Source organism: Pseudophryne corroboree, chromosome 6 (assembly GCF_028390025.1).
Source record: "Pseudophryne corroboree isolate aPseCor3 chromosome 6, aPseCor3.hap2, whole genome shotgun sequence".
NCBI classification, from domain to species: domain Eukaryota; kingdom Metazoa; phylum Chordata; class Amphibia; order Anura; family Myobatrachidae; genus Pseudophryne; species Pseudophryne corroboree.
Genome location: NC_086449.1, coordinates 719,613,812 through 719,639,650, shown reverse-complemented (window position 1 = coordinate 719,639,650; position 25,839 = coordinate 719,613,812). Strand labels below are relative to the sequence as shown.

General features: G+C 45.4%; 1 long non-coding RNA gene and 1 other non-coding gene across 2 annotated transcripts; one reads left to right on the top strand and one right to left on the bottom strand.

Moving 5' to 3' along the window:
- Positions 1-5,140: 5,140 nt before the first annotated feature.
- Positions 5,141-6,585, top strand: LOC134935607 (uncharacterized). Its single transcript, XR_010180285.1, has 3 exons — positions 5,141-5,994; positions 6,090-6,195; positions 6,378-6,585. It is a non-coding gene; the product is annotated as an uncharacterized LOC134935607 (long non-coding RNA).
- A 9,716-nt stretch (positions 6,586-16,301) lies between these two features.
- On the bottom strand, positions 16,302-16,383 carry TRNAS-UGA (transfer RNA serine (anticodon UGA)). The gene has a single exon. It is a non-coding gene; the product is annotated as a tRNA-Ser (tRNA).
- Between the last annotated feature and the right edge of the window lie 9,456 nt (positions 16,384-25,839).

The following is a 25,839-nucleotide window of genomic DNA, read 5'->3' as shown; positions in this document are numbered from 1 at the left end:
TATCTTATTTTGACACCCATAATTATAAAAATTCTGGTATCATTAATGTCTGATCACTAATGAACAGATCTCATGACTAACCCGTGTGGTTTCTATATATGATACAGAACAAAGCCACAGAATTGGCTATAACAAACACCAATGTTACCACTATACAACGATCCTCTACTAAATGATCTGATTATAACCAGCCATTTATTCATATTTGGAAAACCCAGGACTAATTGTATTAACCATCAGTATAGTGAACCCACATGATATGTTTATTAGGGAAACCCATCCTTTATGGACGGTATCACTGATCTATGATCGAATAATTCAAAGAAATTACTCAAAGTGCTACCCACAGGGGGTGTAGTTCATTAGTGCCAATCATTAAAGAAATCTCTATAATATAGCACATACCTCGTCGGTCAGCAGCTTGAACCTGACACTCAGAGACTCAGGAGTGAAGGCAATTCAAATGGGTATAATGTCTAACCAATTTAGAACACGTGGTAGACCTGGTAAATTAATTGGGTTGATATCAATTAGACCATCTATTAAAGTACCAGTATGGTACAAAGAGTTCCCACCCCATGGAGAAACAAATACTCCTTTCACTTAGTAAGGGGAAGATCTATTAACTATAAAAATTATATAAGTGAGTGTATAACTCATACAACTTAGTTTCATATTCATGAATAAATCTGTCATATTTATATAGTGAATATATATATAATTAGTGCATATCATATACTCTTTAAAAAATTACATTTATAAATGATTAGTGGTTAACCAGTCAATAAAATACATATAGTTGGTACAAAGTGTATACTAATAAATGGGACCACTTTCAAAGTTGATAATATACTATTGTAAAAACAAAAACAAAACCTTACCCTCCAGTAGTGCAGTGCTGACAGCCAAGTCTCTGTATAATGAGGCATTGGACCTGATAACCACCCTTTATAAAGGGAAAAGTGATTACATCACTTCCCTTGAAAAGTGATTGGTGCTCTATATATATGTGCTCCATTTACTATATTAGAATTAGATTATATAAATGGAAAGGTACATGATTGGAGTAGTAACGTCACTAATAAACCCTATCAAAGAGACTATCATGTCCAAGCTAGACGAAGAAAAGTCACTGAGGATTATGATAATGAAGTATTCAGACGTGAATATGTTCCTAACTACCGTAATAGACAAGGTGAAAATTACTATACGAGAAGAAATTCCTATCGATCACCTAGACGTAGATATGGGACGAAACCATTATACCAACACCATCAATCCCCTGTGGGTAAACGCCGAAGACCCTCATACAACAATGGATATGAATTTCGTAGGTCTGTATCCCCCAAAGGAAGGACTTTTTTAGGGGAGAAAAAGAGGGGAGATCTACCACATTTTCAAGAACGAGAACATCTACATACCAGGTTGGATTCCCCTCAGGGGGTGAAAAGGCTTCTACACCCAGGAGAAGAGGAACAAGGGGTGGAAGAAAGGTCGCCCATCAAAAAAAGAAGAGCGATCAACTTCCTACGAGAAATGCCCAGTCAAGCATCATCAACCTTACTGAAAAGAAATTATCAGTCCCACAGACATCAGTACTGAATAAAGGTCTAAAATTTGCTCCCAACCAACATGTGGACAAGTTCAACTTATATGTTGATCTCAATAAATATGTCCGTAATTTAACCTTGAAGAGACACTATTTGAAAAACCCAGTGCCGAAATTGGACTTTGAACCAAGAAAAAAACCATTAGTAGCACTACCTTCCAGGTACTACCCGGTGGAATCTAGAGGTAACCATATAGACTTCTTCTTTGACTCAGTCAAAGAAGATTTCAGGAAACTAAAAATCAAGGATGACAGATTTTGTGATAACCTTACTCCACAAGAGAGACTCGCGGTTAAACAACTCAAGAATAATGACGAAATAATCATACAAACTGCAGATAAAGGAGGGGCGGTGGTACTACAAGAGAAGTCGGCATATGTCAAAGAGGCTTTGAGTCAAATTAATGATACTAGGACCTATGAACAGCTTATAGGTGATCCTACCGAAAAGTTTGTAGAGGATCTTTACGATCTTCTACATGCCGCTAAAAACAGAGGTATCCTGTGTAAGGAAGAATTCGAATATCTGTACAATAGGAAACCGAGGATTCCAGTTTTTTACCATCTGCCTAAAGTGCACAAGGGCACGATCCCTCCCCCAAGAAGACCCATAGTGGCAGGGGTTGATTCCTTGACATCCTGTTTGTCACATTATCTGGATTTAAAACTCCAACCATATGTAAAAAAACAACTGTCCTACTTGAAAGACTCCACCGGTCTACTGAATTCACTCAGGGACCTCCAATGGCAATCCACATACCGGTGGGTCACGGTGGATGTACAGGCACTTTATACATCCATCCCCCACGATAAAGGATGTCTAGCAGTGAGTAAGATCCTGATTTTAGACCATAATATGAGAGAGATTTCCTTGTGGATAGTATTAGGTTTGTCCTTAACCATAATTATTTTGAATTTCAAGAAAAATACTATCTACAGAAACAGGGTACGGCGATGGGTACCAAGTTCGCCCCTTCATATGCAAACATCTATATGGACTGTTGGGAAAATGAAATTCTGTATGTGGATGGAGATTTTAGATGTACTAACATCAAATTCTACAAACGATACATCGATGACTTGATCTTCATCTGGGACGGTGAGGTTGAAACCCTGACGAGTTTTATATCTGACATTCAAACTAATCATTATAACCTCAAGTTTACTTACAAACAACACCCTGTAGCCATTGACTACCTGGATGTTCTTTTGAAAATTGAAGATGATGGCTCTTTAAGTACTAAAACCTTTTTCAAGAAAACTGATGCCAATAGTTTCATTCCTTCTGACAGCTGCCACCTTTCCCGGTGGAAAACCGCGGTACCATATTCCCAATTTATACGGATTAGGAAAAACTGCAGCAGTATGGATGCATATTGGGAACAGTCATCATCATTAGTTCTTCAGTTCATAGATAGGGGTTACAGTGAAAAGACTCTACGAATAGACCAAGCCTGTGCTTCCGAAATTGACAGGAATAGCCTCTTTATGACGAGAGATCGTATACAGGATGGACACCGGGGAGAGAGACCATTTGTAACACAGTTCAATCAAGAAAACAGAACTATCAAACGTATTATGAATAAACACTGGCACCTTTTACTTAAAGATCCAGTTTTAGGGCCTCATCTACCCAGTAGACCAAGTATTGTCTTTAGGAGATCTAAGAACCTTAAAAGTATCCTTGCTCCTAGTCAATTACAGACAGAACATCGGAAAAAATATGATAATTCCAACCAACACCTACTCATGAAGAGAGCAGGGCTGTTTCCCTGCAATAAGTGCAATTGTTGCCGCTTCATCGACAAAAAGAGTTTCTGCTGGAAAGATGAGACTAAAAGGGTTTTTAGACTAAAGTCCATTGTTACGTGCAATACCAATTACGTCATCTATAAGATAGATTGCAGTTGCAAACTCTCTTATATTGGTAAAACAAAGGTGTCTCAAAATTAGAATACAGGAACACTTACGAAACATCAAGAATAAGGTCCAGAATCATAGCCTCCCCAGGCACTTCCAGGAAAAACATAGGTCCGAAATTCAGGGCTTAACATTTAATGTGGTGGAACATGTACCCGAAGATAAGAGGGGAGGAGATAGGGACCTCCAGCTTGCTCGAAGGGAATCTTTCTGGATTTATACTTTAAATACTCTCATACCGAAAGGGTTGAATGAGAATATCGATATGATAGCATTCCTTTGATGTAGATAAAGTGTATCTAGTGTGTAGAGATGGAGATATTGTCAGTGTAGTTAATGGCCAGTACTGAATTTTCATACTAATGTAACATAGTTTCATTATATATCATGTGCAAGTAGAGGAATTGAATGTCAGATCTTTAAAAATCATAAGATTTCCCCGGTGTATTTATCATTGGTTATTAAATTTTACCACTTGACATACAGACGTGTACAAGTGGGGCCATTTTCAAGTTGATAACTCTTCATCTCATTCATCATTTTTTTTATACATACATCATGTTTCCAGTATATATACACTCATGTACATGTTTAACCATACAAGGACTTAATTTATTTATATAAAGATCAGACATATTTGTTTATAACTTATTTTCACTTTTATTATATTTATTCATTTCTTCGTTTATTATTTATAATTTTTTCATCAATATTCTTATTTTTAGGTTTATGTTTATTTCTATATATATATTTTTTATTTTTATTGTTATATTTTATATATATATATATATATATATATATATATTTTTTATATTTGTTTATTTTATTATTATTTTTTTATATTTTTTTTATTTAAATAATATTTAATATTTTTTATTTTATTTTTTTAATTTTTTAATTTTTTTTTTATTTCCATTTTTATTTTTACTTTTATTTTATTTATTTTCTTTCATTTATTTATTTATTTATTTATTATCGCTCCAGCGTCATGCAATACGATCAAGGGGAATTACCCACAGGGGATCAGTCTAATATGTAGGACATGAAACTGAGTTAAATGAGATGGGGTGTGTCCAACATCATTCCTGGCATTTAGCCAGGTTTGGTTTCCCTAAATAGTAACCAGAGAGACAGTGAAAAGCTTTATGGGTAATATTAATCAATTAGGTATTTCCTCCTAAGGAGTTATTCTCATAATAATACCGTTAATACACTTAGTTTGATTATTTGAAAATTATAAATCTATGCACTTTTGGTTAAGTAATCTCCATTCTAATATAGTAAATGGAGCACATATATATAGAGCACCAATCACTTTTCAAGGGAAGTGATGTAATCACTTTTCCCTTTATAAAGGGTGGTTATCAGGTCCAATGCCTCATTATACAGAGACTTGGCTGTCAGCACTGCACTACTGGAGGGTAAGGTTTTGTTTTTGTTTTTACAATAGTATATTATCAACTTTGAAAGTGGTCCCATTTATTAGTATACACTTTGTACCAACTATATGTATTTTATTGACTGGTTAACCACTAATCATTTATAAATGTAATTTTTTAAAGAGTATATGATATGCACTAATTATATATATATATATTCAGTATATAAATATGACAGATTTATTCATGAATATGAAACTAAGTTGTATGAGTTATACACTCACTTATATAATTTTTATAGTTAATAGATCTTCCCCTTACTAAGTGAAAGGAGTATTTGTTTCTCCATGGGGTGGGAACTCTTTGTACCATACTGGTACTTTAATAGATGGTCTAATTGATATCAACCCAATTAATTTACCAGGTCTACCACGTGTTCTAAATTGGTTAGACATTATACCCATTTGAATTGCCTTCACTCCTGAGTCTCTGAGTGTCAGGTTCAAGCTGCTGACCGACGAGGTATGTGCTATATTATAGAGATTTCTTTAATGATTGGCACTAATGAACTACACCCCCTGTGGGTAGCACTTTGAGTAATTTCTTTGAATTATTCGATCATAGATCAGTGATACCGTCCATAAAGGATGGGTTTCCCTAATAAACATATCATGTGGGTTCACTATACTGATGGTTAATACAATTAGTCCTGGGTTTTCCAAATATGAATAAATGGCTGGTTATAATCAGATCATTTAGTAGAGGATCGTTGTATAGTGGTAACATTGGTGTTTGTTATAGCCAATTCTGTGGCTTTGTTCTGTATCATATATAGAAACCACACGGGTTAGTCATGAGATCTGTTCATTAGTGATCAGACATTAATGATACCAGAATTTTTATAATTATGGGTGTCAAAATAAGATAGGGGTCTATTTATGAACTCGTAGGTGTTCTTATAATTAATACCCAATTAATCAATTTATTAGGTTCCTTATGCTTGTGAACCAGTTAGATTCTATACACATATGAATCTTCCCCATATTCGAATATCTGAATGTCAGACTCAAGCTGATGATATATGAGGTATGTGCCGTTCCATTGGATTAATCCCAATCTCTGCCTAATTGAACAAAAAGTGTCCTTTAATTAATAAAGGTTATTAAACGTTTTTTAATTAGGTATGGTCCTCGCTGTATCAATCAAGTCCCATTGAAATATTGAAACGTTGTTCATACATCTTTGAATGACCTTTTATGTGCTGACAATATGTTCTGAAATGAAGAGGTATGTTTTTCACAACCTGTGCTTTTTGGTTCTCTTTTTTCCTCTTTTTTCATGTTATTTATTCTGTTTTCCTCCTCATGTTGCTATGTCATGTTCTTTTGATACCAATATGTCATGTTATATGTGAGTGTAAGATGCTTATTGCTATGTATTTGTTTTGACTTATTATTCTACAATTGTAGATTTTACCCCTGATGAAGTCTTGGAACAAGACGAAACGCGTTGGGTTATTTATCTATCTATTATCTGATGTTACCTCCGAATCTACAATAAGGAGAAGGAGGAAATCGTAGTGATATATCTACGCTTTTTCCTCATCACTACAAACTGATTGTTCAAATTGTGCGACAAATGTAAATGTATCAACTCTGTATACTTATGAACATTTGTGTCGGGTTTATATGTTGTTTTAATAAATTTTTATGTTCGTATTTGTTATCTGACGTAATTTATCCGGAGAGTACTGTAAGGGTCCGTTTTTAGGTAGGGCGTTGATATAACTCCCTTGGCGCCATCTCCTCTATTTCGTTTCTCATATATATATATATATATATCTCTGAGACGTGTTCCCAGTTCTCCTAACACAGTCTCGGATGTGTTTCCGGCATTGTGTTTAGTAACACTTTAGTCAAAACACAGCCATTATTACAAAGTTGTGTTATAAGCCTGTATTCTTGTTAAAGAGTATAAATATGGATATAGGGAGCTGTCACATGGGTACTTCTCCAGCTAAGAAATCGCCAACATTCACAGCACCTGACAGGTTGAAGGAAAGGAGGGGATGGTTATCCCATCCCAAATGTTGCCTGCAGCAGCTTCAGACTATAATTGCTCCTGGGTAATCCGGAGGAACCTGAACTTCGTTGGTATCCCGACTCAGGGTCGATGCACATTAGGTCGACACCTATTGGTCGGCATTGAGTGTGTCAACACAGGAAAAAAGTCGACATGAGTTTTTCACAGGTTTTTTTTTTTTACTTTTTCATACTTTACGATCCATGTGGACTACAATTGTGAATGGTAATCTGTGCCGAGCGCAGCAAAGCACCTTGCCCGAAGCATGGCGAGCGGACGCAGTGCACTAACTGGGGCTCCCCGTCACTTTACGAAGAAAACGACACCAAAACCTTTTTCCATGTCGACCCAATGGATGTGTCAACCTATTTCCTGTGTCGACCTAGCCACTGTTGACCATTAGGTGTCGACCTAATGTGTGTCGACCTAGACACTGTCTGTCCTGAGTCCCATACCCCACTTCAACCATCACCACAGGAGTCTCATGCTATATGAAGAGTAATACCGCATTCACATCGCTATACCGGGTCGCACCTGGGACTTGTGCACAGCTCCTTCCCGGGTGCGACCCGGTGGAGACCCCTTTCAGACTGGCGGCACCAACCCGGCAGCCTGGCGCCACCAACCTGCAAATTACCGGGTTGGTGACGTCAGCGGTGATGTGTGCAGAGGCGGCGCCTGGAGATCAGATCATCTTCAAGCACCGCCTTTCCCTCTAACGCCGCATCTGCCTATACTGTGAATGGGTCCCGGGTCACATCGACCCTGCAACCCATTCACAGTGCACCTGACCCGGTAATTAGGGTGGCCAATCCCAGGCCATTTTTTTCAATCCTGGGAATCAGGATTGAAAAATTATCAATCCCGGGATACCCAGGTTTGGCTTGTTTTGTGTAAATTAAATTTTCTCTTACGTCCTAGAGGATGCTGGGGACTCCGTAAGGACCATGGGGGTATAGACGGGCTCCGCAGGAGACATGGGCACTCTAAAGACTTTAGAATGGGTGTGCACTGGCTCCTCCCTCTATGCCCCTCCTCCAGACCTCAGTTAGATCCTGTGCCCAGAGGAGACTGGGTGCACTGCAGGGGAGCTCTCCTGAGTTTCTCTGAAAAAGACTTTTGTTAGGTTTTTTATTTTCAGGGAGCACTGCTGGCAACAGGCTCCCTGCTTCGTGGGACTGAGGGGAGAGAAGCAGCCCTACTTAAATGATAGGCTCTGCTTCTTAGGCTACTGGACACCATTAGCTCCAGAGGGTCGGAACGCAGGTCTCACCCTCACCCTCGCCGTTCGTCCCGGAGCCGTGCCGCCGTCCTCCTCACAGATCCAGAAGGTAGAAGCCGGGTGAGTATTAAGAAGAAAGAAGACTTCAAAGGCGGCAGAAGACTTCAGATCTTACCGCTGCGCGCCATTGCTCCCACACATAACACACACAGCGGGCACTGTAAGGGTGCAGGGCGCAGGGGGGGCGCCCTGGGCAGCAATATTAACCTCAAGGGACACTGGCAGTTAGATTAGATACTGCAGAGGCGGTATATGAAAAAATCCCAGCCAGTATAAATAATTTGAGCGGGACCGAAGCCTGCCGGTGAGGGGGCGGGGCTTGATCCTCCAGCACTAACCAGCGCCATTTTCTCCACAGCACACTGCAGAGAAGCTGACTCCCCGGACTCTCCCCTGCTGAACACGGTTAGAGAGGGCAAAAAAGAGGGAGGGGGGGGGGGGCACATTTAATTGGCGCAGTAAGTGTATTTATATATTTGTATAAAAGCGCTAGACTAACTGGGATTTTATTCGAGTGTCCGGTGGCGCTGGGTGTGTGCTGGCATACTCTCTCTCTCTGTCTCTCCAAAGGGCCTTATTGGGGGACTGTCTCCATATAGATATATCCCTGAGTGTGTGGGGGTGTCTGAAGCGGAAGGCTCATCTAAGGAGTAGGTGGAGCAGATGATTGTGGTGTCTCCGTCGGCAACACCGACACCTGATTGGTTGGATATGTGGAATGTTTTAAATGCAAATGTGTCTTTATTACATAAGAGATTGGACAAAGCAGAGTCCAGGGATAAAACAAGGAGTCAATTCATGGCTTTGACTGTGTCACAGGGCCCTTCAGGGTCTCAGAAACGTCCCCTGTCCCAAGTAGCAGACACTGATACCGACACGGATTCTGACTCCAGTGTCGACTACGATGATGCGAGGTTACACCCAAGGATGGCCAAAAGTATTCATTATATGATTATTGCAATAAAAGATGTTTTGCATATCACAGATGACCCCTCTGTCCCTGACACGAGGGTATGCATGTTTAAGAAAAAGAAACCTGAGGTAACCTTTCCCCCATCTCATGAGCTGAACGCGTTATTTGAAAAAGCTTGGGAAACTCCAGACAAGAAACTGCAGATTCCCAAGATGATTCTTATGGCGTATCCTTTCCCTGCACAGGACAGGATACGGTGGGAATCCTCGTCCCAGGGTGGACAAGGCTTTAACGCGCTTGTCCAAGAAGGTGGCGCTACCATCTCCAGACACGGCAGCCCTCAAGGATCCTGCTGATCGCAGACAGGAAACTACCTTAAAATCAATTTATACACATACGGGTGCTTTGCTCAGACCGGCAATAGCGTCGGCTTGGATTTGTAGCGTGGTAGCAGCTTGGACAGATATCTTGTCAGCTGACATTGATACCCTAGATAGGGATACCATTTTATTGACCTTAGGTCACATTAAAGACGCAGTCTTATATATGAGAGACGCTCAGAGAGACGTTGGGCTGCTAGGTTCGAGAGCCAACGCCATGGCGATTTCTGCTAGGCGAGCCCTGTGGACCCGCCAATGGACGGGTGATGCCGACTCAAAGAGGCATATGGAAGTTTTGCCTTACAAGGGTGAGGTTTTATTTGGGGAAGGTCTCGCGGACCTGGTTTCCACAGCTACTGCGGGTAAATCTACCTTTTTACCTTATGTTCCCCCACAGCAAAAGAGAACAACACAATATCAGATGCAGTCCTTTCGGCCGCATAAGTCCAGAAGAGGTCGGGGCTCTTCCTTCCTCGCCAGAGGTAAGGGTAGAGGGAAAAGAATGCCTGCTACGGCCAGTTCCCAGGAACAGAAGTCCTCCCCGGCTTCTACTAAATCCACTGCATGACGCTGGGGCTCCACTGAGGGAGTCCGCGCCAGTGGGGGCACGTCTTCGACTTTTCAGCCACGTCTGGGTTCAGTCAGAAGTGGATCCTTGGGCGATGGAAATTGTATCCCAAGGATACAAGCTGGAATTCGAAGACGTGCCTCCTCGCCGATTTTTCAAATCAGCGTTACCAGCTTCTTCCCCAGAAAGGGAGATAGTTTTAGCTGCAATTCAAAAACTGTGTCAACAACAAGTGGTTGTTGAGGTTCCCCTAGTTCAACCCTGTTTGTGGTTCCGAAACCGGATGGCTCGTTCAGGCCCATTCTAAATCTAAAATCCCTAAACCTGTACTTGAAAAAGTTCAAATTCAAGATGGATCGCTCCGGGCAGTTATCTCCAGCCTGGAAGGGGGGGATTTTATGGTGTCACTAGACATAAAGGATGCATACCTTCATGTCCCCATATATCCCCCTCATCAGGTGTACCTGAGATTCGCTGTACAGGACTGTCATTACCAGTTTCAGACGTTGCCGTTTGGGCTTTCCACGGCCCCGAGGATTTTCACCAAGGTAATGGCGGAAATGATGGTGCTCCTGCGCAGGCAGGGAGTCACAATTATCCCGTACTTGGACGATCTCCTGATAAAAGCGAGATCGAGAGATCAGTTGCTAAAAAGCGTGTCGCTCTCCCTGAGAGTGCTGTAGCAACATGGCTGGATTCTAAATCTACCAAAGTCAGAGTTGGTTCCAACGACTCGGCTATCTTTCCTAGGCATGATTCTGGACACGGAACAAAAGATGGTTTTTCTCCCAATGGAAAAAGCCCAGGAACTCCAGAACATGGTCAGAGACCTGTTAAAACCGAAAAGAGTGTCAGTCCATCAATGCACTCGAGTACTGAGAAAAATGGTGGCGACCTACGAGGCCATCCACTTCGGCAAGTTTCATGCGAGGACATTTTAGTGGGATCTTCTGAACAAGTGGTCCGGGTCCCATCTTCAAATTCATCAGAAAATAAGCCTGTCCCCCAGGGCCAGGGTGTCTCTCCTGTGGTGGCTGCAGAGTGCTCACCTTCTATAGGGTCGCAGGTTCGGCATTCAAGACTGGGTTCTGGTGACCACGGACACGAGCCTCCGAGGTTGGGGAGCAGTCACACAAGGAAGAAACTTTCAGGGACTATGGTCAAGCCAGGAGGCTTGTCTACACATCAACATATTGGAATTGAGGGCCATATACAACGGCCTACGACAAGCGGAGAATCTTCTTCGCGACCTACCGGTTCTGATTCAATCAGACAACGTCACAGCCGTGGCTCATGTAAACCGCCAAGGCGGGACAAGGAGCAGAGTTGCAATGGCGGAAGCCACCAGGATTCTTTGATGGGCGGAAAATCACGTAAGCGCTCTGTCAGCAGTCTTCATTCCAGGAGTGGACAACTGGGAAGCAGATTTCCTCAGCAGATCTCCATCCAGGAGAGTGGGGACTTCATCAAGAAGTTTTTGCGGAGATAACAAGTCTTTGGGGACTTCCTCAAATAGAGATGATGGCGTCACGCCTCAACAAGAAGCTTCGGAGGTATTGTGCCAGGTCAAGGGACCCTCAGGCAGTAGCGGTAGACGCCCTGGTGACACCATGGGTGTTTCAGTCGGTCTATGTGTTCCCTCCTCTTCCTTTCATCTCAAAAATATTGAGAATAATAAGACGAAAAAGAGTGCAGACAATACTCATTGTTCCAGATTGGCCTCGAAGGGCCTGGTATTCGGATCTTCGGGAGATGCTCACAGAAGATCCATGGCCTCTTCCTCTCAGGGAGGACCTGTTGCAGCAGGGGCCCTGCGTGTTCCAAGACTTACCGCGGTTACGTTTGACGGCATGGCGGTTGAACACAGAATCCTAGCTGGGAAAGGTATTCCGGAGTAAGTCATCCCTACTCTGATAAGGGTTAGGAAGGAGGTGACGGCGAAACATTATCACCGTATCTGGAGGAAGTATGTATCTTGGTGTGAAGCCAAGAAGGCTCCTACGGAAGATTTCCACCTGGGCCGTTTTCTCCACTTTCTACAGACAGGAGTGGATATGGGCCTGAAGTTAGGCTCCATTAAGGTACAGATTTCGGCCCTATCTATATTCTTTCAGAAGGAATTGGCTTCTCTCCCGGAAGTCCAGACTTTTGTAAAGGGAGTGCTGCACATCCAGCCTCCTTTTGTGCCCCCAGTGGCACCATGAGACCTTAACGTGGTGTTACGTTTCCTAAAATCTCACTGGTTTGAACCTCTTCAAACGGCTGAATTAAAATTTCTCACTTGGAAGGTGGTCATGTTGTTGGCCTTGGCATCTGCAAGGCGGGTGTCCGAATTGGCGGCTTTGTCTCACAAAAGCCCCTATCTGATTTTCCATGTGGATAGAGCAGAGTTGAGGACTCGTCCTCAATTTTTGCCTAAGGTGGTTTCATGGTTTCATATGAACCAACCTATTGTGGTGCCTGTGGCTACGGGAGGCTTGGAGGATTCCAAGTCCCTGGATGTAGTCAGGGCCTTAAAAATTTACGTAGCCAGGACGGCTCGGGTTAGGAAAACAGAGGCGCTGTTTGTCCTGTATGCAGCCATCAAGGTTGGCGCTCCTGCTTCTAAGCAGACTATTGCTCGCTGGATCTGTAACACGATTCAGCAGGCTCATTCTGTGGCTGGTTTGCTGTTACCAAATTCGGTAAAGGCCCATTCCACTAGGAAGGTGGGCTCTTCTTGGGCGGCTGCCCGAGGCGTCTCGGCTTTTCAACTTTGCCGAGCAGCTACTTGGTCGGGTTCAAACACTTTTGCAAAATTCTACAAGTTTGATACCCTGGCTGATGAGGACCTCATGTTTGCTCAATCGGTGCTGCAGAGTCATCCGCACTCTCCCGCCCGGTCTGGAGCTTTGGTATAATCCCCATGGTCCTTACGGAGTCCCCAGCATCCTCTAGGACGTAAGAGAAAATAAGATTTTAAACCTACCGGTAAATCTTTTTCTCCTAGTCCATAGAGGATGCTGGGCGCCCGTCCCAGTGCGGACATATTTCTGCAAGGCTTGTATATAGTTGTTGCTTACATAAGGGTTATGTTACAGTTAAGATCAGTCGTTGGCTGATGTTGTTTTGTTCATACTGTTAACTGGTTGCGTATATTCCAGGTTATACGGTGTGGATGGTGTGGGCTGGTATGAATCTTGCCCTTAGATTAACAAAAATCCTTTCCTCGTACTGTCCGTCTCCTCTGGGCACAGTTCTCTGACTGAGGTCTGGAGGAGGGGCATAGAGGGAGGAGCCAGTGCACACCAGATCTAAAGTCTTTAGAGTGCCCATGTCTCCTGCGGAGCCCGTCTATACCCCCATGGTCCTTACGGAGCCTTTGCCGGTAGGGTTCCAGAGGAACCCTCCGTCTGCGACCTATAATATGTGTAGCCCATAGGCTACTGCCATCTTCAGATGGCCGTTTCTGCTGGGGTCATTCCGGAAGTTGGTAAGTCTGGCAGCATCGCATCTCCGTAGAAACCTATGGGGGTGCTGCTGCCTGCAGAAATGGAGGACCCCTTAGCCCCAAGAGTTGCACAAATAGGAGGATTTGAGATCGTAAAATATTGTGAGAGCTCAGCACACTAGAAATACTTTATAATCTGTAATCCCTCTATCTAATGGGGCAGCGGTCCTGTGTATGAGGAAACATTAAACATAGACATAGAAACATAGAATTTGACGGCAGATAAGAACCACTTGGCCCATCTAGTCTGCCCCTTTTTTATCCTTTAGGTAATCTCAACCCTTTTTGAACCTTATTCTTTGTAAGGATATTCATAAACCTATCCCAAGCATGTTTAAATTGCTCTACAGTCTTAGCCTCTACCACCTCTGATGGGAGGCTATTCCACTTGTCCACTACCCTTTCTGTGAAGTAAGTTTTCCTTCAATTTCTCCTGAACCTGCCTCCCTCCAGTTTCAGTGTATGTCCTCGAGTTCTAATACTTCTCTTCCTTTGGAGAATGTTTCCCTCCTGAACTTTGTTAAAACACTTGGTATATTTGAAACTTTCTATCATGTCTGTTGCTTCTAGACTGTGCACAGCTTGGGGCTGATGCAGAATTGGCAGCAAAGTGAGAGGAAATTGCTTAAAATAAAAGCGCACGTAAATTAGCGTATCTCTGTATTTTTGCAGAGTTTTGATAAGCGTACGCCTCGCACTAGTAGCACATTGCTTACGAGTCATCATCAGTGTGTGCCTGCAGGATAAGCCTCCTAACATGTATTTGTGCCCAGTGGCATCACTGGGGTCGGTTGAAAAGGGGGCGTGGTCTCGTGACACACCCAGTTTTCTACTGCACTCCAGGAGATGCTGGGCTGCCCCCATAGACTCTCCCCACACTGCCGACTCCTCCTCAGTGACTGGGAGCCAGGTGCTGCACTGTGATTTTGGGATCTATTTACTAAGCCTTGCACGGAGATTTAGTGGATAGAAATAAAGTACCAGCCAACCAGCTGCTAACTGTCATTTTTTAAACACAGCCTGTGACAAGGTAGTTAGCAGTTGATTGGCTGGCACTTTATCTCCGTCCACTTCAAGGCTTAGTAAATAGACACCTTTATCGGTTCCTGTCAGTGAGGAGCCGGCACGGTCTTCCCCCTTTAGCATACCGCCCAACATGTGAACTCAAAGAAGAGGGACTCCTGCACACATAAAAAGGGGCGTGACCTATGGGAAAATGGGGAGTGGCTTCATGGCAGTGCCACTATCAGCAGCCACGCCACCCGTTGTTGTGAGGGGGCATGCCCAGTGCTCTATGAGCTGCTGGCATGCCCCAAGTCCCCCTGTCTCCACTGAATAGACGCGCTATTCACCGCTGCTTTGCTAAGCAGAGCAGCAGTGACAGGAGCTTCCCAACTGCCCCCCGGCCCTGCCCCCCTCATGCGGCCCGTGAGTGGGACAGTCCTCCAAAAAATGGGACTGTCCCGCGAAAATCGGGACAGTTGGGAGGTATGCCTTTAGTGACGCCAGTCTGCTCGATAGTCTGCATGCGCAACAATCCCCTTGCGGGCTCGGTGGTGACCTGTAGTCGCCACGGGTTCTATTCCCACTCTATGGGTGTCGTGTACACCCACGAGTGGGAATAGTCCCTGTTGGTCGGCATGCCGACCGTCGGGATTGTAAGAGAGCGGGATGTAGGGGGAGGTTATGTGACCATCAGTTTTCTGACCGCCGTTCACATGAATACATCCCCCACTCAGCAGCTGCACAGGTGCATCACCAACTGTCACATTTTAAAGATCCCCAGGTGACCTTGAAAACCATTTGGGGTACTGAGGACTGAGTTCGAGAATACCTGCAATAGATTGTAAGAGCTCTAATGAGCTTCCCCCACATTTGTTCTCATGTTGGCATTTAATTTGTTTCCCTAGCCCCCTTGCACTGTGGTGCCTTACAAATTAAAAATAATAATGATAACAGGGGCGTAGCCAGAATTTTGTGGGCCCCATAGCAACATTTTGAAGGGGCCCGCATCTCAATGCTTCTAGAGCACAGGTTCTCAAACTCGGTCCTCAGGACCCCACACGGTGCATGTTTTCCAGGTCTCCTCACAGAATCGCAAGTGAAATAATTAGCTCCACCTGTGGTCCTTTTAAATTGTGTCTGTGAGTAATTAATACACCTGTGCACTTGCTGGGTTACCTGCAAAACATGCACTGTGTGGGGTCCTGAGGACCGAGTTTGAGAACCACTGTTCTAGAGCATAGGTTCTCAAACTCGGTCCTCAGGACCCCACACAGTGCATGTTTTGCAGGTAACCCAGCAGGTGCACAGGTGAATTAATTACTCACTGACACATTTTTAAAGGTCCACAGGTGGAGTTCATTATTTAACTTGTCATTCTGTTATTATATAATTGTCATTACTGAGATTCCAGAAACAGGCGCTGCCGTGCCGGAGGGAAGTGCATGTGGCCATGGGGCATGTGGCCATATGTTGTAATACTCTAATCAGGCCCTTAGAACAGGGATGTCACTGATCATTCAAACAGGTACACCATGGCGGGAAAGAAAATCGATAGAAAAGCCATTGTTTAATAGAAATAAAGAAAAGCTGAATGAATTTCCCATGTGGCTTGAAAATATTAAATAGTAATCATAAGTAAAGACATGGCTTTTAAAATAATAAAAAAAATAATTCGCTGCGAGCAGGGTTCGAACCTGCGCGGGGAGACCCCATTGGATTTCAAGTCCAACGCCTTAACCACTCGGCCATCACAGCGCCACATGTATTGGTTGATGAGCTATCTATACACAGCCTGATCAGCCGCTGCCGCTTGCGGCTCTACCCCTTCCCGTGCATGTAGGGGTGTCAGTGTACTCCTGCACGGCACCCGGGATCTATTCCGCATCCCTATCCCCGTGCTGTATGGAAAGCGGACAGGAGCATGTGTGGCGGCCGTACGCGGTATAATATACAGGCACACAGCTCTCTATCTCCCTCTGCTGGTCATTGTGACGAAATGCAGAGTCCTCGGCTTTACATTGCAGGCTGTATGTGTCCCTCGGGCCTGTCCAGGGAACAGCACAATTACCCGCTGCCCCATCATTCCACAATCTCTTCTTTTCTTCTGTTTGTTTTGTTGCATTGAAACAGGTGCGTGATATATTAGTTTTAGTTAACGATTGCCCTGCTGCCCCTCATACACATCACTTCAGTACAGCTGTAAGTATCCTTTGGGGAACTGCAAGTAGCATCATGCCCGTCTGTACTAAATACATGTGAGGATTTGTTTTTTCTTTTCTTTGAAGAAAAAGTTTCATTTTACTCACCTGGTAACCTGACCCATTGCTGCTATTGTTCTTTAAATTAATTAACAGGATTATATGTGTTTATGGAATGTATATGAAACTGGCACCAGGGACCTATGACTGGGGTCACACCCATCATGTCACACATAGGTGGGGGGAAACAAAAATCTTACAGGAAATGCAAAAATAAAAAAACTTAAAGCTTCTCCTAGGGCAGTGGTTCCCAAACTTTTGTGAGTCACGGCACCCTGGAGTGTCAGATTTTTTTTCACGGCACCCCTAGGCCACAAGTTTCTTATTAAGAAATGTAAAAAAAAATATTAGATTAAGTAAATGATGTTTATATGTCATCCTTACGTTCAGTTATGTGGTGAGAGACAGGATTTGCTTCTGTTTGGCCACATATTTTATAACTGGAAGCCATCAGCACTGGTTTTGCCTATTAAATTGACAATAAATAGTTTGAATTGGTCCTTGACCACCAACCTGAGGCACCCCTGCAAGTGTCCCGCGGCACCCCAGGGTGCCACGGCACACAGTTTGGGAACCACTGTCCTAGGGTGACATAAAAGTTTAACAACAACAACAAGAATTACTGCACTCTTCAATTGACACGTAACTCAGTATTCTGAAAAATAAGAGCTTTCAGTTTGGGTTTTTTATTTTCAGGACAATTTCTTGCATATGTCTCTTTACACTTACCTGGATTGTTAGTGTGCCTTGAGGACCAAGTTTAAAGGGCCCTACACATTGGCCGATCCGCCGCCGAACTGCCCAGCGGCGGGGCGGCAGTGACGGGGGAGTGAAGTTTCTTCACATCTCCCGGCTCCATACAAGTGCAGGCAAATATGGACGAGATCGTCCATATTGGCCTGCATGCACAGCCGACGGAGCACCAGCGATGAACGAGCGTGGGCCGTGCATCGTTCATCGCTGGTGACTCCACACTCAAAGATATGAACGTTATCTCGTTCAATAATGAACGAGATCGTTCATATCTTTGAAGATTGTCGGCCAGTGTGTAGGGCCTATAAGAAGCATTTCTCCATCTAGAACACAGGTTCTCAATCTTGCGAGGTTATTGAGATCTGATCGCTGGGCTGCGTTTTTTGCTGTCCTGCGACCAGATAGTCACCGCCTACAGGGGGAGTCTTTTTTTTGCTGTGCAAGTATGCGATCACATGTGTAGCTGAGCTGCTAAAAATAAGTGTGTGCAGTCTCTCCGCAGCCCAGGACACTCTTACAGTGCGATTGGATCCTGCTGATCGGGGCCGGAGCTGACGTCAGACACCCTCCCTGAAAACGCTTGAGCCTGCCTATATTTCTGCAGCGGGGTACACTGGGATTCCACAGGGAATACATCGGGGGGTGTAGAATTGGTTCTTGATCCGAGGCACCAACAGGCTAAAGCTTTGACTGTTCCCAGGATGCATTGCACCGCCTCCTCTTTAACCCCACCTCCAGGCACTGGAGCTCAGTTTGTAAGACTTTCTATGTCTTTATGACATGCTGTGCTGCGGCTCCATCACCTCCCCCAGCAGCGCTGCATACTCCCGTGGCTGGGTTCCCGGGTACTTGCAGCGGAGGCGCACCAGTCATCAGGCACACCACTGCTGACGCTCTAAAGGATCGCGTGGCTGCACATCAGGGAGGAAGTAAGAGGGACCCGCCGGTAAATCGCTGTCCGGTTGCGGTCCCAGGAGATGGACCGTGCCGCTGGCATGGACACTGTACTGCACAGGGACCCCACTATATCCACCAGGGCAAGGGAGCACAGGTCGGATTTACTAAAATCCGTTTGATATAGGCTTCACAGTACCCGGTGGTGAGGACCAGCATAGGGGATAAGGTACTGACCTGTAGCCCCTCCCCCAGCTCCGGGCGCCATCTACTCCTGGTGTTCCCAGCTGCATTTTACTCTCCCTTACTCCCTGACAGAGATTTTAGCGCCATGTTCACTACTAGCTGGGCTGATCTCCGGGACTGCAGGGCTCTGTCTCCTCTGTAAAGCCGCCTATCTCATTAATGCTGTGCATTTACAGGTACTTAAATATTCTACAGTCATTTTAGACAGTGTTAGTTAAGAACAAGTGTACTGCTATCTGAATATTTAGTACAAGTATTCTGTGATATACATCCAGTATCTACTGTGCATTGTTATATCTATACTCATACATATTTATATGTAAATGTACTAGTCCAGTGCAGTTTTATTGTTTATATGTAACAACTTCTGCATTGTACATGTGACTGAGTGGGCCTTTAGCTGTTGTGTGGGATTCCATTCTCCTGTATCACATATTGCTATCACTATATTCTTTGCATCCGTGTCCTATATATATATATATATATATATATATATATATATATTTCTTTGTTTTTCCAGCACTGTGCACCTTGAAAAAAACGCCTGTGAGGCGTTGAAACGTCGGTTTGTTTTTTGCACTATGTATTGAACTTTTGATTAATTTATAAAAGCTATTTTTCAAAGAATCCGTGGAGTGCCGCCTGGTCCCTGGAGGGTGGTTGAGTGTGCATAGCTACACCCAGGGGACTATATTGACGTTATATATATATATATATGTATATATATATATATAGTGTTACACAGAATATACAATTTGGTATTTTTACTGTGTGTTTCAGTCACCTTTTTTTTGCAGGTATTGTATTTGTGTGGCTATATTGTACTGTTACGCCCTAAGGCTACATTCCTTATAATGTCTACAACACAGGGCGGGAAATCCGCAGACGCTTCTGCATCCTGCAGTACTGGCGCCACGGATTTACCTGATGGGGAAGTTTTTGCTGCTGGCTCAGGCGCTGAGTGCCATACACCCAGTCAACCTGCAGCACCTGTGGCCAATCAGGACCCACCTTGGGCAGCGTTCTCAAGTATGCTGAGTACACTAGTGACACGTCTTGCGCCCCCCATGGGACCTCCAATGTCATTGCAGCCACATATTGTCCCTGGGCGGATACTCTGTCTACCCAATTACAACAATTAAATCAATCCTTAGTTAGACAAAAGTCTACCTCACGCCCCTCTGGGGACAAGGGGTCATCTAAACGGCCATTTCTTCCTCACAATCCACTAATATTTCGGATAATTCTTCCGATGAGGATGGGGAATATACTGATCCGTCAGACACTGATACAGTTGCTTTTGATGAGGAATCTACAACCCAGGTGGATGTTCCTGACCTAGTGGAGGCTATTAAGCTAATTCTTCAAATAGATGATGACATTGAGCCTACTACTGTGTCTAAGAAACCTGATAAGTTCAAACGTCAGAAGGTTGCTAAGGTAGTCATACCACATTCTGACCACTTAATTGACATACGTCAGAAATCCTGTTTGTCGCCAGGAAAGAAATTTTCCCTGTCTAAAAAGATGCTAGCTCATTATCCTATCCCTGCGGAGTTCAGTAACAAGTGGGAAACTCCACCGCCCTTGGACTCTCATGTCGCCCGTCTTGTGGTGTCATCTACTCTGCTTGTCACCACTGTCACCTCACTGAAGGAACCGACGGATAAGCGTGTGGAGGGATGCCTGAAGTCTATTTACTCTCTTACTGTTGCGGTACATAAACCCACTATGGCAGCCTCCTGGGCTGCGAAAGGAATTGAAGCATGGGTTCAGGCAATTGAGGATTAGCTGCCTCAGGATTTTTCTGACACCGCCAGACAATATCTGTCTTATATTACCACAGCCTACCACTATATTCAGGAGGCGACCTCTGATGCAGGTGTAATGGCGGCCAAGGCATCTACTACGTCTATCCTGGCTCGTCGAATTATGTAATTGAGGTCCTGGAAGGTGGACCTGGACTCCAAAAAGACCTTGGAGGTGCTCCCTTTTAAGGGAGATCTGAACAAGATTGTGACTGACTTGGCTACTGCCAAGACTGCGTGTCTCCCAAATACTAATCTTTCTGCTCCGAAGGCTGAGTACCACCTTTCGTTCCTTTCGACTTCCAGGGAAAGCAAAGGGTCAAGCGTATCCGCGACAGGCTCGTGCTTCCAAAACAACTAAGCCTAAATCTAAACAATCCTGGGCCGCGTCAGCCTGCTTCCAAACAAGACAAGCCTGTCGCATGACGGGGCGGGCCTCCCCCTGGGGAACCACAGGGTGGGAGGCCGACTTCTGCAGTTCGCCCAGGCCTGGTTAAAGACCACGTCGGACGCCTGGGTGCGGGAAGTTGTCTCTCACGGGTACGCAATCACTTTCAAGAGACGTCCCCCTCGCCAGTTTTGCACAACAGTTATCCCTGCGGATCCGTTAAAAGTGCAAGCTCTACACTTGGTTGTGCAATCCCTCCTGGATACAGAAATGGTAGTGCCGGTAACTCTGTCTCACATAAGCAGGGGATACTAATCGACCCTGTTTCTAGTTCCAAAGCCAAATTGGTATATACTCAACCTCAAATCATTGAACAAGTTTGTAAGAGTAACCAAATTCCGTATGGAAACTCTGCACTCTATAGTGCTGGCCATGGAACCCGAAGACTATATGGTATCCCTGGAACCCGAAGACTATATGGTATCCCTGGACATACAGGATGCTTACCTGCACATACCTATTGCCATGTCGCATCAGCAATATCTGCTGTTTGCTATTGGCAACCTACATTATCAATTCCAGACACTGCCTTTTGGATTGGCCACGGCCCCTCGGATCTTCACCAAGGTCATGACCGTGATGACGGCTCTTCTCCACCGTCAGGGAATCAGGATCCTGCCGTATCTGGACGACTTGCTGATTCTGGAGAACTCCCAAGGTATTCTCCTCAGTCATCTTGAACTGACGGTCTAATTCCTACAAGCCCACGGGTGGCTCATCAACTGGAAAAGGTCCTCACTGGTCCCTGCTCGGAGCATGGTGCACCTGGGGGCACTACTGGACACACACAGCCAATGATTGTTTTTGTCTCCAGAGAAAGTCCTGAAACTTCAGGACAGGATCAGATATTTTCTCTCTCGCCCAAGAGTGTCGATACACTCGGCGATCCAAGTACTAGGCGTCATGGTGTCGGCATGCGACATGGTAGAGTTCGCTCAATTTCATTCCCGCCCTCTGCAACGATTAATCCTTTCCAAGTGGAACGGCCTGCCCCACCGGATCAGGTCTCAAATGATCTCCTTGACTCCGGTGGTTCGTCTGTCACTGAGCTGGTGGCTACAGGACCAATAGTTGAGCAGGGGCCATCCCTTCTGGATCTCCAACTGGGTCATCCTGACAACGGATGCCAGTCTGCGGGGTTGGGGGCGCGGTGTTGGAGCAACACTCTCTCCAGGGTCGGTGGACCAGGGAGGAGTCTCTCCTCCCGATAAACATTCTGGAATTGCGGGCAGTGTTCAATGCATTGACACTGGCCCTGCCTCTGGTACAGAACAGGCCTGTTCAAGTACAATCTGACAACGCCACCACGGTGGCATACATAAATCATCAAGGTGGCACTCGAAGCCGCATGGCAATGCTGGAAGTATAAAAAATCCTCCGTTTGGGTGGAAAGCCATCTGCCAGCAATATCGCCAGTGTTCATCTCCGGAGTCCTCAACTGGGAAGCGGATTTCCTCAGTCATCAGGACGTTCACGCCGGAGAGTGGAGTCTTCATCCGGAAGTCTTTCAACTCCTAGTGGACAAGTGGGGCCTACCAGATGTAGACCTGATGGCGTCTCGACACAATCACAAGGTTCCGGTCTTCGGATCAAGGACAAGGGATACTCAAGCAGCGTTCGTGGACGCACTGGCAATTCCATGGAACTTTCGGCTGCCCTACGTGTTCCCTCCAGTGTCACTCCTGCCCGGGGTACTACGGATGTTCAAGCAAGAAAGAGGAATACTACTTCTAGTCGCTCCAGCGTGGCCTAGATGGCATTGGTTCTCAGACCTGCAGGGTCTATCAATAAAGCGTCCTCTTCTACTTTCTCAACGCCCAGATCTCCTCGTTCAGGGCCCTTGTGTCTATCCGGACCTTGCCAGACTGCTTTGACGGCGTGGCTCTTGAAGCTTCACTCCTGAGGGCTAAGGGATTCTCTGAGGCGGTTAAACGGACTATGTTGAAGGCACACAAACCAGCTTCTGCACAGATTTATTACAGGGTCTGGAACTCTTACTTCACATGGTGTGCTGCTAAGAATTATGATGTCTATTCATTCAGAACTTCTAGGTTTTTGGCTTATCTGCAACAAGTCCTTCGTCTGGCCTCCCTCTCAGTTCATATATCTGCCTTGTCGGTGTGGTTTCAGAGGAAAATTGCGTCTAATCCTGACGGTCATACTTTCACTCAGGGTGTTTTACGGATTCAGCCTCCCTTTGTCCTTCCTGTGGCTCCATGGGATTTGTCTGTTGTCTTAAATGCCCTACAAGTGTCTCCATTTGAACCTCTTGAGTCTGTGGACCTTAAATGTCTTACGCTTATGGTCGTGTTTTTACTGGCTATTGCCTCTGCTAGGAGGGTGTCGGACTTAGGCGCTTTGTCCTGTCGTCCACCCTTTCTGATTTTTCGCCGGGACTGGGCAGTTCTTCGAACTCGCCCTGGTTATCTACCTAAGGTGGTATCATCTTTTCATCTTAACCAAGAGATTGTGGTTCCCGCCTTTATCTCTTCTGGTTTGTCCTCCAAAGAGCGATCTTTGGATGTGGTACGGGCTCTCCGTATTTGCGTAAAAAGGACTGCCTCCCTCAGGAGGTCAGATACCCTTTTTGTACTTTTTGGTTTTCACAAACGTGGCTGGCCTGCGAATAAGCAAACCTTGGCCAGATGGATTAGAATGGTGATTGCACAAGCCTATGCACAGGCTGGTCTTCCAGCTCCTGCTGCTATTAAAGCCCCTTCTACTATGTCTGTTGGACCTTTTTGGGTGGCCCGCCGAGGTGAGTCTGCTGAACAATTGTGCAAGGCGGCTTCGGTGCGTCCCCTCCCATGAGGCACTGCTTTAGGACATCCCCAATATATTCCCTGTGGAATCCCAGTGTACCCCACTGCAGAAAAGGAGATTTATGGTAGACTTACAATGGTTAAATCTCTTTCTGCGAGGTACACTGGATTCCACAGGGCGCCCACCCTGACGCATTTAGCTTCTTTGGGTTTGTATGGCATTAGCCGCTAGTCCCTTCTCCTGTCGTGAGAATGTGGTTCTATGTGACTAACATCTACCATCTCTTTTACCTGCTACTGCATTGGACTGGTTAACGAAACTGAGCTCCAGTGCCTGGAGGCGAGGTTATAGAGGAGGCGATGCAATGCATCCTGGGAACAGTCAAAGCTTTAGCCTGTTGGTGCCACGGATCAAGATCCAACTCTACACCCCCCGATGTATTCCCTGTGGAATCCAGTGTACCTCGCAGAAAGAGATTTAACCGTGGTAATTCTATCATAAATCTCCTTTTTTTCAGACACTCCCTGAAAACGGTCAGTTACCACCAACAAACGGCCTCTTCCTGTCAATAACCTTGCGAACGCCTATGCAAATGGATCCTTTGCACCATCCCGTTGCTGACCGGCGAAGCCCGTTGTAGCTGTCCGACGCGCCTGCGCAGTGCAATGCATACGCATGCACAGCTTGGATCTGATCACCCGCTGTGCGAAAATGCACAGCAGCAATCAGATCTGAATGACCCCCTTGGTCCTTAGGACCCCACACAGTCACTGGCGTATTTATAATGGGTGCACACCCTGCACCCATTATTTATAATACCTTCCGGAGTCCCGCGGTGAAGCAGCTGCGCTGAAGAAATCACTGGGAAAATGGCACTGCAACATTTTCCCAGTGTTTCGCACATGCGCAGTAGAAAAATCACCGGGAAAATGGCTGCTACGCCATTTTCCCAGGGAGCTGCGCATGTGCTCTAGACTCTGGGACAGTGCTAGGGTCCACTAGGGACCTTAGTGCCCATAGTCCAGTGCTGCCGCCGACTAGAGAGGAGGGGGCCCTGACAGAGTCTGCACGTGGGCCTCCTCATCTCTAGATACGCCCCTGCACACAGTGCATGTTTTCCAGGTTTCCTTACAGAATCGCAAGTGAAATAATTAGCTCCACCTGTGGATCTTTTAAAATGTGTCAGTGAGTAATTAATACACCTGTGCACCTGCTGGGTTACCTGCAAATCATGCACTGTGTGGGGTCCTGAGGACCGAATTTGAGAAGCATTGCTCCATCTAGAATGTAAAATCTCATGAGAAGGGCCCTCTTCCCTATGTCTTTTTTCTGTAAACTCTGTCTTATTTTCCGCGGGTGTAGTAGGGTATGCCGGCGGACGGGCTCCCGGCGACCAGCATACCGGCGCCGGAAGCCCGACCGCCGGCATACCGACAGCGTGGCGAGCACAATTTAGCCCCTTGCGGGCTCGCTGCGCTCGCCACACTGCGGGTACGGTGCACACTATCTATTCTCCCGTACTTGCCTACCTGACCCTCTCCATGAGGGAGAAAATGCTCTGTTCCTGGACTTTCCTGGTAATGTATGATTGCCATCACCTGTGGTGAGCTAGTTAATTGATAAGAAAGGTGTTTCACCACAGGTGATGGCAATCATACATTACCAGGAAAGTCCAGGAACAGAGCATTTTCTCCCTCATGGAGAGTGTCAGGTAGGCAAGTATGATTCTCCCTCCACGGGGGTCTTGGACCCCCAAGAGGTAGAAAAAGTGTCGGTATGCCGGCTGTCGGGATTCCGGCGCCGGTATACTGTGCACCGGGATCCCGACAGCCGGCAACCTGAAGACCACCCATTGTCCGCTGTTATATTTTGCACCAGGGTTTCCCAAACTTGGTTCTCAAGGAATCCTAAAGCTACGTATACACTATTTGATATTTTGGTTTGTCCTGACAATGGGGGCAATTCCATACCTCCAACATGACCCTCTCCAGGAGGGACAGAATGCTCTGCTTCTGGACTGTATGATTGCCATCACCTGTGC